Raw genomic sequence first — 17,444 nt, 5'->3', positions numbered from 1 at the left:
ACATAATATAAATATAAATATAATATTTGGTTCATTTATTTATTTTTGTCTTAAGTATGTGATATTTATGTGGCATGTTTTCACTCAATTTCCGCAACCAATAGATGGTTTTTTATTGGTCGGTGATTGGTAAGAGTTCTTCTCAACCACCAACTTAACCAAAATAAGACACATGCAATAAAGGCCTAAGAACACAAGCCAATTGTTCAATCATTATTTTTATTATTATTATTATTATTTGGGAAGAATTTATTTGTTTAATTGTGGCGGATAACACTTATTTCTATCTCTTTTACGTGTGTGTTTGTTTTTCTTTTTTTCTTTTGTCGTGAGTTGTATATAAATTTTTTGATAAAACCCTTTTTTTGATGGTAAGAACAAGATTATGATTAGGGGTATTTAAATTTAAATCGATCTAAATTAAATTGTTCATTCAATCTAATTCAAACTGAAAATTGATTAAAATTGTACTAATTCGAATTTGATTGGATTTTATTTTTTGCAAACTGTTGGATCGGATTGAATTTCGGATCTATTTTTCATAATCAATCAAATTTAATCCAAATCGCACAATGTGCTATAATATTATTATCTTATTATTATATTTACAATTATACTTATAACATGTTCAATTTGTTATACATTTTTATATTATTCATTTATTGTTATTATTTAATAAATATTTTATGTTCAAAATGTTATTTATTTATTTATTTTAATTAATCTATAATTTTATTTCTATTGTTATGATATCGTTGACTTTTTAAAATATTGTTGAGACTTGTTACGTCATTATTGATTATTTAAAATTTGATGTTGAGATTTGTTATATGTATTTAATTTTTTTACAAAACCACAAATCCAATCCAATCCAATCTAAATCGCTTGAAATTGGATCGGATCAGATCATTTTTTTTTAAATTTATCCGATCTAAACCGCACTACAAATAAAATTAGTGTTCAGATCGAATAAATTTTTTACTCAAAATTGATCTAAATCGCACCACAAACACCCCTAATTATGATTCATTTGAAATTTTAAATGGGTCAATTAGTCAATCTTGATTTTTGATGCATGGATCAATAAGGCACGACACATGTATTCTAGGTTAAAGTAATACCATATTTTAGCAATAAATTGCACTATAACACATTTAGAACTTGTTTGGGTGAGCTTTAAAAAAAGATTTTTTTTAGTTATCTTTTTTTAAAAGATTTTATAGAGAAGTAAAAGTAATTTTATGTTTAGATATCTCATGTAAAAAGGTCTTTTTATCTATCAATTATGTTTGGGTATAACAATATAAAAGTACTTTTTTATTTATTTATTACATGAAAAGCATCTTTTTTTTAAGGAAAAAAGATCTTTTAAAAAAAGATGTAAATTACAGCTTTTCAAAAAAGATCTTTTTTTAATTTTACTAGTGCTTTTACTTTTACTACTAGAAATTTGCCAAACACGTTAAAAAATAAAAAAAGATTTTTTTTCAATGAAAAAAGATCTTTTTTAACAAAATAATGGCACCCAAATATGCACTTAGTATAGATTAATCATAATAATCTAATGGCATAAATCCTACAATGCACAAACATTAATACGGACACAGAACACGATACAATATGAAATATATTGACACACAAATTTTAAAATTTTATAAGAACAAAAATACATATATATAAAATATAAAATAGAAATCATATGAAAAATTTTTATATTATTAAATCAATATTGTATGTCTATTTCAGGAAGGTAGCATGAGCCTATCGCACAGTCCTTTGTGCTTTCAATGTAGACATTTTTTCTTGGCGTATAGTTATAGCTACCTTAATTGATATAAGTAGTGAAGTTTAAGAAACATTGGTGTGTCATGATCATAGCAAATAAATAATAATTAAGTCAAATAACACTACTGCTCTTCTAATTTCTTACAGTGAAAATGAAGGTTAATATCTTATTTTATGCATTTAATATAAGAAAAGTTCAGAAAACTTGTCAAAACTAAAATAGTTAATTGAAATAATGAATAAAGATTTACTTCTTAGACAATAGAAATGGTTGAATTGATTGCACTCAACGGAGACAATTGCAACAATGATTGATTGGGTTTGCTTGAAACAGAATAAGAGTAACTTAGTGTGACATCTTCGTAATGTTATTAAATAAATTTATGAATTGAACATGACGTGAAACTAAATTTTCTAGAAATATCTGTCACATTTAACCTTAAAAAAAATCCAATTACTATCTTTGGTATAAAATAAAATAAAATAATTCAAAACAACAGTCAACAAAAGTTATGCCATGTAATAGGGAAATCAATTTAAGCAAATTTTTTAATGTCTATAAATTTGGTGTCGGATTTGCCAAACTAAATATTAATATTTATTCTTTTTTAATAAATTAGGCAATTATCTAAGGTCAACGTAACAAGGATGATCAATTTAAATGGACAATCAATTTCTCTTAATAGAAAAAGACACACCATGACACCCAGTTATGTTTTTCTTTTTAAATTCATTATATGTATTATTTTGGACAATTCACCATAATAAATAAACTGGCATACAATATTATCAGATTACACAAAATGCAAAATGGATACCAAAATATATTTTTTTTATAATCTATATAAACCGCAACAGGAGTCCCGTGGTTTACGAATACACATAATCCGCTACAGGGGTGTCGCGGATTACATTCTAGAAAAAGTAAGCATAATCCGCGACAAGGGTGTCGCGGTTTATGTGTAAATGACGAGTGTGCATAAACCGTGACAGAGGTCTAGCGGTTTATGTGTTAGTATAAATACGTTTTAGGGGTCTCACGGATTACATTTGTGGTGGTTGTAAGGTTTTTTAAAGAGAGAAGGAGAGGTTTTCTAGAGAGAGGAAAAGAGAGAAAATTGTGGGTTGGTTGAGTTGAGATCGGGTCGGGACTATGGCGGAGGCACGCAGTCTTTACAGACTTAACGGCGTTGCGCACGTTGCTGGCAGCATAAACGAAGAGGTTAATTTGGTTATTTTTAGTTAATGTATTTCGTATAATATTTTTCCAATGATTGTGATTTAGGTATTTAAATTTATATTTAAATTATTATTTTAAAATCATAAAATTTAGTATTTAATTAATTTAGATTAAGGTCTTGAATCGTTTATGCCTTTTATTGAATTTTGTGATTAAAAAATAGGAACTATATGTTACCTGTATAAACTTTAATATTGTATTTTTTGTGTTAGATTACTCTAAATTAGTGTTGGATTTTTTATATGTTTGGTTTCTTCTGTCACATGCTCCAGCTGACTAGGTGTATTTATAGTGTTCGGAGGCAGTAGAACATGCCTCTGCAAGACAGGATCGTACTCTATCTGGAGAGGGCTGGTTTGTACCACCTGGCGAGGCTCAACGCCAGGTGGTTCTGGTTGGATGAGTCCTTAGTCAGCGCTTTCATTGAGAGGTGGCGTCCTGAGATGCATACCTTTCATATGCCTTTTAGAGAGTGCACAATCACGTTGCAAGATGTAGCATACCAGCTGGGGCTGCCCGTGGATGGTTTACCTATATCCTGGTGCCTTACAGATTTTGAGAAGCTTATGGAAGAAAGCAAACTGGCGTGGGAGTGGTTTCAAGAACTGTTTGGCGAGCTTCCACCACAGAATAAGGTAAAGCAGTATATAGTCCACTTCACCTGGTTTTATGAGAGGTTCAGAGTGCTGCCGGATGATGCTACGGAGGAGACCGTACACATATATGCACGGGCTTATATTATGATGCTGCTTTCCACTTAGTTGTTCGATGACAAGAGTGGAAAACTAAAAATCGGGTTCATATACAGTGGTTGCCCTTTCTGGCGAGGCTTGATGATATGGGCAGTTATAGTTGGGGGTCGGCAGCGTTGGCTTGGCTATATCGTTGCATGTGTCCGGTGGCCAACAGAAATGTGACAAACTTGGCAGGCCCCCTGCAGCTACTACAGTCATGAATTTTCTGGCGGTTTCCTAGCACAGTCGGTTATGGCACGCATGTACTTGCTTGATATACTTCGCCGTCATTGAGTGGCACCAGGTGGATAGGGTGCTGCCACAGCTGGGTGGCGTTCAGCACGAGCCGGAGACAGCCTCAAATATAGACTGGCTCCATGCCAAGGATGGGAGGGGTGGGGACAAATGGTTCCCGAGCTACTATCAGGTATGACACCTTAGTTGGCAGAACATGGTTGATGCTGTTCTGAGTATCCCCCGGGTGCCTGATCCCGGGCCGTCCGCAGACTTTCTGCGATGGTGGTACAGAGTGGCCCATAGGTTTCTGTCGCCGGATTCCATGATTGCCGATCCTAGGGCCGAGGAGATCAGTCAGGATGTTGTTTAGAGAGGGTCATCACAGGCGCCTTCTAGGGTTCCGATGCCGGACGTGCCTGATAACAGGCGCGTCGAGCGGCGACGACGCATTGGTACCCAAGCTATAGACCGGGAGTGGCGATTGCTGGATGACATGATTCAGGATGACAGATCTGGTGGTGACGAAGTCGGACATGCCGATCACCGTGTCCGGCGTGGGCATCCTCGGCGTCAGGGTGGTACATCAGGGGTCGCATCTAGTGGTCCTGGTGATATACCCACTGAGCAGGCAGGGGCGGGGTCCCAGGAGGTTCCTCTTACACATGTTTCGAGCTCCTAGATATACCATGAGATCCATGGACAGATGTATGGTGACCTGGCGGACCCGACTTTCACGATGGATATGGACCACGAGGTCGGCAGTTCACAATTCTATTCTGACTTTGCAGATCTCATCCGGGATGACGACCCTCCGCATTTTCAGCATCAGACCCCACAGGATCAGGTGTCGGAGACCCAGCCCCAGATGGACGTTGCACAGGGGTATCTCCCAGATATAGAGGATATGCAGCGGTACCAGTTGCAGATGTCTGACCCTCAGGGGTACCAGCCCCAGTTTCATGTAGACCTGAATGAGCCTGCTAGCAGCTGGTATGACAGTTGGTTGGGCATGGGAGGGATGCCTCCATCTACATATGGCGTGGGCATGCCCGTCGATCCTCCAGCACAGCAGCGCCAGAGGCCAACCAGAGTCAGACGGGCCGCTCGATGTGGTACATGGTCGCATCTCCTAGGCGCATTTGGACATGACTCTCACGAAGAGGATGAGGACAGACAGGAGCCGTAGCTATTTATCTCATGTTTTCATTGATGTTACCTATGTATGTCAGATTTGTCGTGTACTTTTGTATTATATGATGGTACTTAGTTTATTTCCATGGACTTATGTGTGTGTTATGTATGTTTTTGTTTACAATACACTTACTTTATTTTATGTTTATGCAAACTACTCATTAACGCATAAACCGCTAGACCCTTGTCGCGGTTTATGCACACTCGTCATTCACACATAAACCGCGACACCCCTGTCGCGGATTATGCTTACTTTCCCTATAACGTAATCCGCGACACTCCTGTAGTAGATTACGTGTATTCGTAAACTGCAGGACCCCTGTCACGATTTACATAGATTATGGAAAAAATGCATTTTGGTATACGTTTTGCATTGTGTAATCTGGTAATACTAGATGCCAGTTTATTTGTTATGGTAAATTGTCCTATTATTTTGATTATTTTAATATATAAAATATTATAAAGCTTGTTAAAAGAGACTTGTAACTTTTCTGTTTAAAATTTTTTTCCAATGAAAAACTCAAAATACATAGTTGTTTTAAGAAATGGATAAAATAAAAAATGCTATTTATAGTTTAAAATAACTATTATATTATAATTATCAATCATGTTGTGTGTAATTAAAAAAAAAAGCCACTATGTAAATTTTCAAAATATTGGTATGTTACAAGTTTAATTATTTTAGTGTGGTAAGTTTGATTATTCTAATAGTTAATTGTTTAGTTAATCCATATAATATATTTGCATAATTATATCGATTAGCTTGTAAATACTACTTCATAAAAAAAAGTAATAATAGTAGCAAATTAAAATAAATAAATAAATAAATGAAAAGAAAAGAAACATGAAGCATGAAAACCAGAGGACTGAATAGTTGAGAGAGCAAACCTTTTTTGCTTATTCTCTTACTTCTTCTTCTTCTTATGCATTATGCATTGTTGTTAAGGAATTGGTTATAGGCTACTATTATATATATTATTGTAGGTGCATGAAAATTCAGCAAGGTAACCCAAAATTTCAACATTGATAATAACTGCCATATTAAATATCTTAGTACCAACTCAGTTACATTAATTTACCAATTAACAATGTACTTATACCAATTTGCACATACCAATTCACAATTTATCTGTATATCAAAATGTCATACCCTATCAAATTGATTCATATAATCTATTTTCGTCGAGTGGGATAAGATTTTGTGTTTTGTTATCATCCAATCGACAGAAAAACCAATTTGATTAACTACTGTTTTAGGAACTAATTTAAGAATCTTTCGAATACTAAGGACTATTTTGACCATTAACTCGTTTAGGACCATTTTAATCATTAATCCACGTAGAAAAACTTTTTAAGATTGAAGTAGAACGGAGGCTGCCGGTGAATGCACTCTTAGAAAACCAACATTTTGTATTGTTGTTTAAAGGTGTATTTTCAACTCAATTCTTTATGTTTTTCTAGACTTTAGACATGTTTGGTTTGCTGGATTTAATGTTTGGCAGTTATATCTTCAAGTTTGACTCCATCTACACCAACTTGTGTAAAAGAACTTTCAACAAATTGTTGGTTGACAATATCCAACATACTTCTCCTTTCATTTGACTATTAGTATCATTTAATTTGGCAATATGTTGATACAGAATGTTAATCATTTGCTTTTTTAAATTTATCTATGTTTTCTTTGTATTAATATTAATATATATCATTGTGAGAAAAAATTTAACTGAACAATGGTAAAATAAATAATCTTTTCAAAATGATAATTATAGTATTCAAATCCTAATTAATTTTAATTAGTTAAGCAATAACCTGACTCATTCGTTTAAATAAGTGTTGAGAATTCAAATTCTACTTTATCTATATAGCAATCAATTGTCTAATAATAAATTTTTAAATAAAATTCAAATTCAGGATGAATTAATTTTTAACCTTTTAAATACCAAGATACCGTGAACAACAAAAAAATTTAAATCATGATGAATTTGTTTCTATCTTTATTTTATTTCTCTTGAGATCAATGTGGATGGCTTGATAGAAAAACCCCCAATTTCTATCTTCTTTTGACCTGATATGGTCTTAATTACAGGGGTGTTCAAATTTAAACTGATCCAAATTAAACCGCTCATTTAATCCAATTCAAACCGAAAACTAATTAAAACTGTACTAATTTGTATTTGATTGGATTCTATTTTTTACAAGTCGTTGGATCGGATCGGATTTTAGATCTACTTTTCATAACCGATCCAATCTAATCCAAACCGCACAATGTACTATAATATTATTATTTTATTATTATATTTACAATTATACTTATAACATGTTCAATTTATTATACATTTTTATATTATTCAGTATTATTATTGTATTGTTAGCTTTCTAATTTGTTATATATAGATATTCAAATTTTTATTATTTAATAAAAAATATTAAAAGGTTATCAAAATTTATTATTTTTGGCCATTACTTAGTCATTAATATATAAAAGTATGGGATAAAATATGTTCTTAGATTATTAGATTAAAAAGATTAAACTAAAAGAATTGACTCAAGAACTAAGTAATAATAAAAAAATAATAAATTTTGATGGCTTTCTAATATTTCTCTAAATAATAATGAAAGTTAATTTGTCTATTTGTTATAGAATTTAACATGAAAATTAATTTGTGTAATAAGTTTATTAGTAACTGATTTAATAATTAAAATTTGTTGAAAATTGAACTTTTCGACCAAAAAATTTTAAAAACGAATTTACTATATTTTCTTAATTTATTGTTTTCTACAAAATAGGTAAATAATTAATTATATAACCTATGTATTTTGTTGGGGTCATTATAACTTATTAGAACACTAATTTAAAAATTATCTATTCCTTTTAAACATACATAAGTATTAATAAAAAATTATCTATTTATCCATCTTAATTTCACAATAAATATTATCTTTTATTCGTAATAATAATTGAACTACTTTTATCAATTGAAAAATACTGAAATTTTAACTTATTTTACACATATATAACTAATTAAAATTATGCCAAGTGGAGCTTCATTGTATGATTGGATTATATTATTCACAGCCTTCTTGCACTAGACTTGGCTTCAACAATTTTTTAACTTTGTGCTCATTGGTCAGCAGCCGCTGGTCTTTTAAGCAAAACTCAAGGGATATTTATGGTAATTCATCATACATAATATGACAAAAATTTGAATTTTAACCGGACCGTACTTAACATACCAGTATTACAATAAAGTGAATGGCACACTTGAAAGTTTTCTTATAATATTATCTAACTATAGAAAAAAAAAAGTATTGTTTTGAGGAACAATCCGCATTATGATATTTAGGAAAATGTCCATTCAGTGGTACTACACTACAGATATATTCTAATTTATTGTGATGTTTGCTAATTGTTTATCTTTTTTTAGTATGATTTCTATGTTATGTATGGCAGTATCGGTTGAAGTGGAATTTGCTTTTTGATAAATCAAAATTCCTTCTCAAACTGTACAAACTTCTTTTAAAATATACGGTATTTTTGATGTAGATAATGATATCTATATAAATGAATGTTATATATATCACACAATGAAGTACCACATGAGTAGATATATAGAAATTTAAATTTGTCGAATCATTCATGTTATGATCGTCTATAACCTGGGTCTTCCTGTTCCTTCATCTGACTTATGTTTTTCATGTAATATTTAGACCTAATGACTCCATAAAATTACGTTGCTACTTACGCATAATTCGGATAATGTAAGAGATATCTCTTTTTTTTTTTTGAAAAATTCAATCTTTAAAATTATCACTGCTTAATTTTTAATTTGCCTTTAATCATTAAATAAAATGTGAATAATCCACTCCTTTTTTGCAATAAGTTTAGCTACAGTAATTACTACTCTAACTTTTTTTTTTTTTGAAAGAAAAGCTCAACACTATAAATGGAGCGTAAAGACGTCTGAACAGAAACAACGAAACAAACGAACAAATGAAAACAACCTAGCTAAAAAAAAGATACTCCATTGTCATTTTCGGCATAGCCATCAACAACAAAAGGGGTCTGCACCAATCCACTCTCTATAATTCATAAAGCACATGTTGATTATCTTCTCAATCTTTCTACTTTTATTATGAAAAATTCTGTTGTTCTATTCCAATCATATGTTCCAAATTATAGTATAAAAACACACCATCCAATTGTCCATCTTCTTTTTTATTTCTTGTGAGCGTAACATTATAACACTGTCACACACACAATACACGCCAATTTTATGTTTTTGGAAGCAACAAAATAAAAAGTTGGAAACAAACGAATGAAATGATCTCTAAGAAATTAAATAACATAGTAAAAGAAAGAAAGGAGAGAATAATGATAAATAAATAAATATAAATGCAAAGGTAAGCTTCAACAAGAGGCTAATTTTTTAAAAAAAAATATGTATTTATAATAAATTATCAGTAAAGTTAAAAGTTTTAAGTATCTTGGGTGCATCATACAGTATAATGGAGAGATTGAACAGGATGTAAATCATAGGATCCAAGCAGGTTGGTCAAAATGGCGGAGTGCATATGGTTTTATATGCGACAAAAAAGTACCTTTAAAACTTAAAGGTAAATTCTATCGCACCGCTATAAGACCGGCTATGCTGTATGGTACGGAGTGTTGGGCGGCTAAAGGGGAGCACGAACATAAGCTGAGTGTGGCAGAGATGAAGATGTTGAGATGGATGAGTGGTCATACGCGATTGGATAAAATAAGGAATGGAGATATAATGGAGAGAGTTGGAGTAGCACCCATTGTGGAAAAGATGGTTGAATCGCGTCTCAGGTGGTTTGGACATGTGAGAAGAAGACCGATAGAACATCCAGTCAGGATGGTGGATGAGATGGAAGATGGACAAAAGGCGAAAAGCAGAGGAAGACCTAAAAAGACCATCCATGAGGTGGTCAAACGAGACCTACATGTAAACGGTCTCTCTGTAGACATGATACATGACAGAGCACAATAGCGTCATTTGATTCATGTAGCCGACCCCACTTAGTGGGATAAGGCTTTGTTGTTGTTGTATAATAAATTATCAGTAAGGCTAGCTCAATTTATTTGAACTAATATGCTGATAGAAACTGGTTTAGTAGCAGAAACTAAATTTTGTATTTATAATAAATTTTTAAATAGATTTAATTAATATAATATTAGATAATCTAACAATTAATAATAAATCCGAAACAGATTATATAACTGATTAAATATTTACAAAGTATTATCCTTCCATGACACTTTATAATTCACTTAATAAAAGATAAAAATACAATAGAGGGCAATTATACAACAGAACAACATTTTTGCTTTCATTACTGTCCTCATTTCTCTTTGCTATTCAGTTATATGCTCCAACAACGCCGCCGATCAGCTGAGGTTTCGGATTGTCTTGCATATGTCCCTTTTAAATATTTTTTTTATTATTTTACCACCTTATTTTTATTATTAAATTTGTATTTAATATTATGTGTGATATAAAATTTCAGTTTTAATTTTATTTTTTTACATGTGGTTTTGTTTTTATATAGCTTGCTTATTTTTTTTTCAATAGGATCATTCTCTTATTTTACAATATCTCTCCAATTTTTTATGTATCTCTTCATGTACAAAATATTTATTTGATTTTTTTTATGTTCTTTCTCAACAAATTCATGAAAGTGACAAATTAAAAAAAAAATTTAAAGTTGATTGAAATGAACAAAATATTATTATATTTATGAAAATATGTAAAGGAGATATAGTAACTGGAAATAGACCTGGAACATATTTTTACAAAACTGGTTGGGCAAATTTAAAAATAAAGTTCTTGAAACAGAATGATTTGAGTTATGAGTATAAACAATTTAAAAACAAGTGGGAGACTATGAAAAGAGAGTGGAGACTGTGGACTAAACTAAAAGGAAAAGAAACCGGTCTTGGTTGGGATCCTATTAAAAGACCATACAAACAAGCAAGTGATGATTGGTGAGATGTCAGGTATGTTACATTTTTTTAAAAACTATTTCAGAAATATCAATTTTACTGAGAGAGATTTTTAATTACTATTTTGTTGTCTCATAGGAAAATCCTGATGTGGCAAAATTTAGAGAGCAAAGTCTAAAATATCTTGATGAAATTGAATTTTTTTTTTGAAAATATTGTAGCTACTGGTGTAGGTGCATGGGCACCCTCTCAAGATATAAATAATAGTTATAACGATAGAGATAATGACGAAAATAATGATGATGAGGAAGAAGGTTTAGAGGATGAGTTAAATGATGAATCAACACCTTCTAGTGCAATGAGGCAGAAGAGAAGAATGGTTGGGAGAGGTGATAAAAGATCGGGAGCCTCTCAACTTTCAATTCAACTAGAACGTATAATTAATGTGTTTGAAGAAGAAAAGACATAGAAATAACGTATCAAGTATATCAACTTGTTTAGCTGCTTTCAAACAATTGCCTAGGCTAGAAGTGGGGAGTGATATATTCTTTATAGCTACAAGACTAAAGGCAAAAAAGTCAAATAGAGAGATTTTTATTGGACTAGTCTTACAATTTGATTGGTTGAAGACTCATAGTTTAGCAGATGTGTCTGGTTCTTAAAGTTTTTTTGGCTAGAATGTCTCTCTTTAATATATTTATGTGTTATTCAAAAAATATTTTTTATGATTATGTTTTTCTATTATTTTCTATGGTTGTTTGTTATTTTATATTTAAGATGTGAACTAGTGTTTATTTAAAGATTGTGGTTTTTTGACAGGTGTGATTAGTATTTATTATTTGATATTAGTTTAAAATATTTGTATAACAGGATATCTAACAGCTCAACTGAAAGTTTGTCAATTGAAAGTTTGTCAACCAAAAGTTTAATATCAAACACAAATGTGCCAGATGAAAAATTTAAAAACAAACAAAAGGTCGCAGCCAAATTTAAGAAGAAGACGGTGATTTTAATAACAATTGCAACTTGTGTTGATTATTTTCTAAAGTACGTTGTGAAAAATTCACAAAGGACTTTAAGGTTGACATGAAATAGTTGGGTAAATAAACTTTTAAATGGGTATCCTATTTGTTGCTATCAACAATTTAGTATGAAAAATCATGTGTTCCTTCATCTCTGTAATATTTTACAAAATACTTACAATCTAAGGACAACAAAAGGTATTGAAATTCATGAACAAGTAGGTATAATTTTATATATCATTGGACAACCAGGTTCAATACGTAATATAGAAGAGAGATTCCAACTTTTAGAAAAAATCATTTTTAGACAATTTCATTTTGTATTGGATGCTGTTTGCAAGCTTGCTTAACATATTATTTTTACCAACTGATCCACAATTCACATATACTCCAGTAGAAATGATGAAAGATATTATCTATATTTTGAAAATTGCATTGGTGCAATAAATGGAACTCATATACCTGTTGTTGTTTCTGCCGATAAGAAAATCCCATACATTGGTAGAAGGGAGATCACAACTACAAATATGATGGCAATATATGATTTTAACATGTATTTTATATTTGTATGGGAAGGTTGGGAGAGATCTGTACACGATACTAAAATTTCAATCAAGTTGTGCGTAAATTAAGTCTTCATTTTCCTCTTTTTTTTCTAAAGGTTAGCATATTTGAGACTACTATTATGTATATTAGATTAAACTCTATTTTTATTAATTGATTTTATGGTGCACTAAATTTTTTTTAGGCAAATACTACTTGGTAGATTCTGGCTATCTATGTCTTATGGATTTTTTAAGTCCTTATAAAAGTCACAGATGTTGTAAAATAACTAAATAAATAAGAAAGAGGTAACACATGTAAAATATGGAAATATAATTAGATAACACTAGTAGTAATATTTACTAGAATTACTATATCAATATAATAGATATAATTAATATTAATATGTTTAATATATAAGAGAGAGAATAATAAGAGAGAGAGAGTGAAGAATATTTGATATTCTTATTGTTATTATTGTGTCTTTCGTCAGAGGCAAAGCCTCTATTTATATACATACACAAGATTACTTTGTCAAACCTTATTAAATGTAGTTTCTCTTGAAAAATGATTCCTTCATTCTTGAGAAGGTTAGTCCACTCAAGACATACGTGGTCATCCACATCTTCACAACAAGAGATACCATCTTTCGCACTTTATATTAGGTCCAAAAGCAAGAGGAAGAAATAAAGTATTCAACTACTATCATTCTAGCCTTAGATGTATAATTGAACGCGTATTTGGATGTTGCAAAGCAAGATGAAAAATCTTAGGTGCCATGCTATTATTTTTCCTTGGACACACAAGTTAGAATCATTGGCGTTTGTATGACTTTATACAATTTTATTCGACGGAATGACACAAGTGATGAACAGTTTAAAGAATTTCATGAAAATTTTGATCTTCTCGGTGAAGGTGAAGTAGAAGAAACAGTTTCTAATGATATTATGTGGGAAGAATCGAATGTTGAAAGCGTTAGAAAAATGAAACTAATAAAAGAGCAAATAAAGAATCAATTGTCTAACCGATTGTAATCTTAGTGATTAGGTTATGTAAAATCAACATTCAATATTGAAAGGTATTTGTTATCATTGTTATTTTAAGGGATAAGTACTTTTTTCGTCCCCAAGGTCTGGGGTCAAAATCAAAATCGTCCCCGACCTTTTTTTTATATTAAAATCATCATCAACGTTACAAAACGTTATAAAATCGTCATTTTCTATTTTTTTGACTAAATTACCCTTAACTATTAATAAAAATTAAAAATAATATTAAAAAAATAAAACCCCACCCTAGCCCACTCAACACATCTCTTCCCCCTCCTCTTCACAGATATATTTGAGCACCATAAGGGCATCAGAAACCCTCAGAGATGCCGCCAAACCCAGAATCAAGATCGTATATACATGTGCATTTGGCCTCGACCACTTCCATCTCTCAACCAAAGATCCATTCATGACCTGAATCGAGACTTGCGCGCATGGCGTAGAAAAATAAAATTGAAGTAGAAAAGGATGATTTTATATCGTTTTGTAACGTTGAGAATGATTTTAATAAAAAAAAAAGGTTGGGGACGATTTTGATTTTGACCCCAGACCTTGGGGACGAAAAAAGTACTTATCCCTTATTTTAATATCCATTCTCTTGTGTAAAAAAATTGTATTTTTTGAGTCATTTATTTAAACGCTACAACTTTAAAATAAGTACTTCTATAACTAAAAATCCAAATACAAAATAACTTATTCATAAGATGCTATTAATAAAAGTTCTTATATTTTTAGCTCTTTTTCAAAAGAATTTATTTAAAAAGTTTATCCAAACTGGACCTAAGAGCATCATCAATGCTATATCAAATTTTAGTTTTACTTTGGATTCTACAAGATGATACATAAATATTTGTAGAATCATATATGATAAATAATGATTTGAAATTAAAAGTAAAATTTGCTCCTCCAATGTTTAAATCTTAGTTTAGTTAAAATTTTATATTATTTTTAATTATTTCATTAATATAATTATATGAGTGGCAAAATTTTATTGATTCTCTATCAAAGTAATATCATATCTCTAAAGTGATACCGGTTTTATTTCATCAATTAACTCTAATGTAAATTTTAACTCTAAATCAATTCATTTTTTAAAAATATCAAAAATAATACTCTAAAAATACCCTATTAGAGATACTCTAAAAGCCTAAAACCAAAAACACAGATACCCACGTCAATAAAATTCTAGAACAGCAAGGCTACGTCACTACGTGGCTTTGACGCTTATTATTTTTCCTGTGTTAGAGAGGAATGTGTATCACAAAATGATGTGATAAGAGAAGTGATTTATATTGGTGTGGACTACATAAATCGGTGCTTCCAATTTTTTTTGTATTGTTTAGCTTTTTTAACAAATTTTAGTATAGGGAGACAATAAATTATACTGTCCAATTTGATTAATATCAATTAAAAAAAGAAAAAGTATAGGGAAACAATAATTTTAGTGTATAATATATACAATAGATTAAAATAGAAAAGTAAAATTAAAATTAAAAAGCAGATCATTGATTAATTATTTAATTTTAAATTTTTAAATTTAAAAAATTAGGATTAGCATTTAAATTTATTCACATTACGATTATTCCTAAAATCATCGTAACCTCCCATACACATCTAGCCTCCACCTTCGCCGGTCAGCCCAAAGCCACCTTCTCATCCAAACTCCTCCAACAATCATCGAAATATCTGAGAAGTATCCGTCCGTCCACAACTCCCGATTGAGGGGGACAGCACCGGTGTCGACTAGAAGAGGGAGAAAATACCCCAGAACCACCAAGATCAAAGCGTAAAAGAGAGCTTTAGGAAGAGTTTTCTTTGAATTTTTCACTTCTCTGGCAAGAGTACTTCTGGACTCCCAATAATTAAGGTTCTAAAATAGACTGTTCAAATACAAATTCCAATCAATATCATCCACATTTGCCGCATACCATCTCGAGGATTTCAAGTCAGGAATGACCAGTAATTCCATAAAAACAAATGGAAGGAGTGAGAAAATTCCCAAGAACACGGCAACCCAACCAACAATGGCTTTAGGAGTATCATTTTAGTAGGTATGGGAATGGTTATTTTAATTTTATGTGGATGATTATTTTAATTGGATTGGGTTTAATTATATATAATTAAAATATGTTGGATGCTCAATTTATTAAGTATGCGAATGATTATTTTTATCTTTAAGTGGATGGTTATTTTCACTATGGGTGAGTGACGCCGGTGACGGCATGTGACAAGCCAAGCAGCGACGGTGAGGTGAGATGATTATTGATGAATGTGGGATGATAGCCGGTTGGAAAAGAAGAGGGTATTGGAGTGAAATGCTTTGATAAATTAGGGTTTGAGATTGTTATTTTTTTGAAATAACTAATTGGGTTTTTTTATTTAAGTTGATGGCCAGTAAGGGAGCTTCTAACGCCGTAGAGATGGGATGATTGATGAGGATGGGTAACAGACAGTTTCGGAAGGGAGAGAGAGAAGATGGTGTTTGGATAAATTCTTTTGTAAATTAGAATTGGGATGGTTAATTTTTTGAAATAACTCTTTGATTTTTTTTCCTTGTATTGGGCCTAATTCAAAATTCATTGTACACATTGTCAAGATTCTTCGTTGTCTCCCTAGCGGAATTCGAGTATAAAAATATAACACGCCAAGAAGTTGGATTTTGGTGCAAAACTAAAAATTTTTCTGCAGTCAGGAGTTGAAGCCAGAAATTCTCATCATTGAATTTGCCTGAGTGCTACTGTGAATGGTGGAATTGTTGTCTATTTATCTAAAAAATGTTATTTTTATTATCTTAATTTTTTGTTGATGTTTTGATAGCCAAGTTCTAGTATTTGTTATATCATAATATTTTTCTTCAATTCTAAAAATGAGTTTTTTATTGAAGTAAAATATTTTTCTTCAGTTTTATGTTTATATCAAATTAAATGTAAAAATATATTAAAGATTATTAGTGATAATAAAGTTTATTTGATAATAATTTTTTAGAGTAAGGTCAAAATTAATAATGTAATGGGAATAATGAACCATTATTGTTAACAATGAATAAATTCATTCGTGTTTCGTACAAATGAGTATAAAAAATATAACAGGATTTTGGTGAGAAACTAAAAATTTTTCCGCAATCGAGAGTTGAACCCAGAAATTCTCATCATTGAATTTGCCTGAATGCTACTACGGATGGTGGAATTGTTGTCATTCTTCCACCGCCAGGAGTTGAATCCAAAAATTCTCATCATTGAATTTGCTTGAGTGCTAGTGCAGATGGTGGAATTGTTGTGTATTTATCTAACAATTATTATTTTTATTATCTTAATTTTTTATTGATGTTTTAATAGATAAGTTCTAGTATTTGTTATATTATGATATATTTTTTTCAATTCTAAAAGTGAGTTTTTTATTGAAGTAAAATATTTTTCTTCAGTTTTATGTTTATATCAAATTAAATATAAAAATATATTAAAGATTATTAGTGATAATAAACTTTATTTGATAATAATTTAATAGAGTAAGGTCAAAATTAATATTGCAAATGAGAATAACAAACCATTATTGTTAACAATGAATAAATTCGTCCGTACTTCATACAAATGAGTATAAAAATATAACATGCCAAAAAGTTAGATTTTGATGCGAAACTAAAAATTTTTCCGCAGTCAAGAGTTGAACTCAGAAATTCTCATC

The sequence above is a fragment of the Arachis ipaensis genome, chromosome B03 (genome assembly GCF_000816755.2).
Source record: "Arachis ipaensis cultivar K30076 chromosome B03, Araip1.1, whole genome shotgun sequence".
Taxonomy (NCBI): Eukaryota; Viridiplantae; Streptophyta; class Magnoliopsida; order Fabales; family Fabaceae; genus Arachis; species Arachis ipaensis.
The sequence above is the reverse complement of the archived record's forward strand: the minus strand, read 5'-3'. Positions refer to the sequence as shown.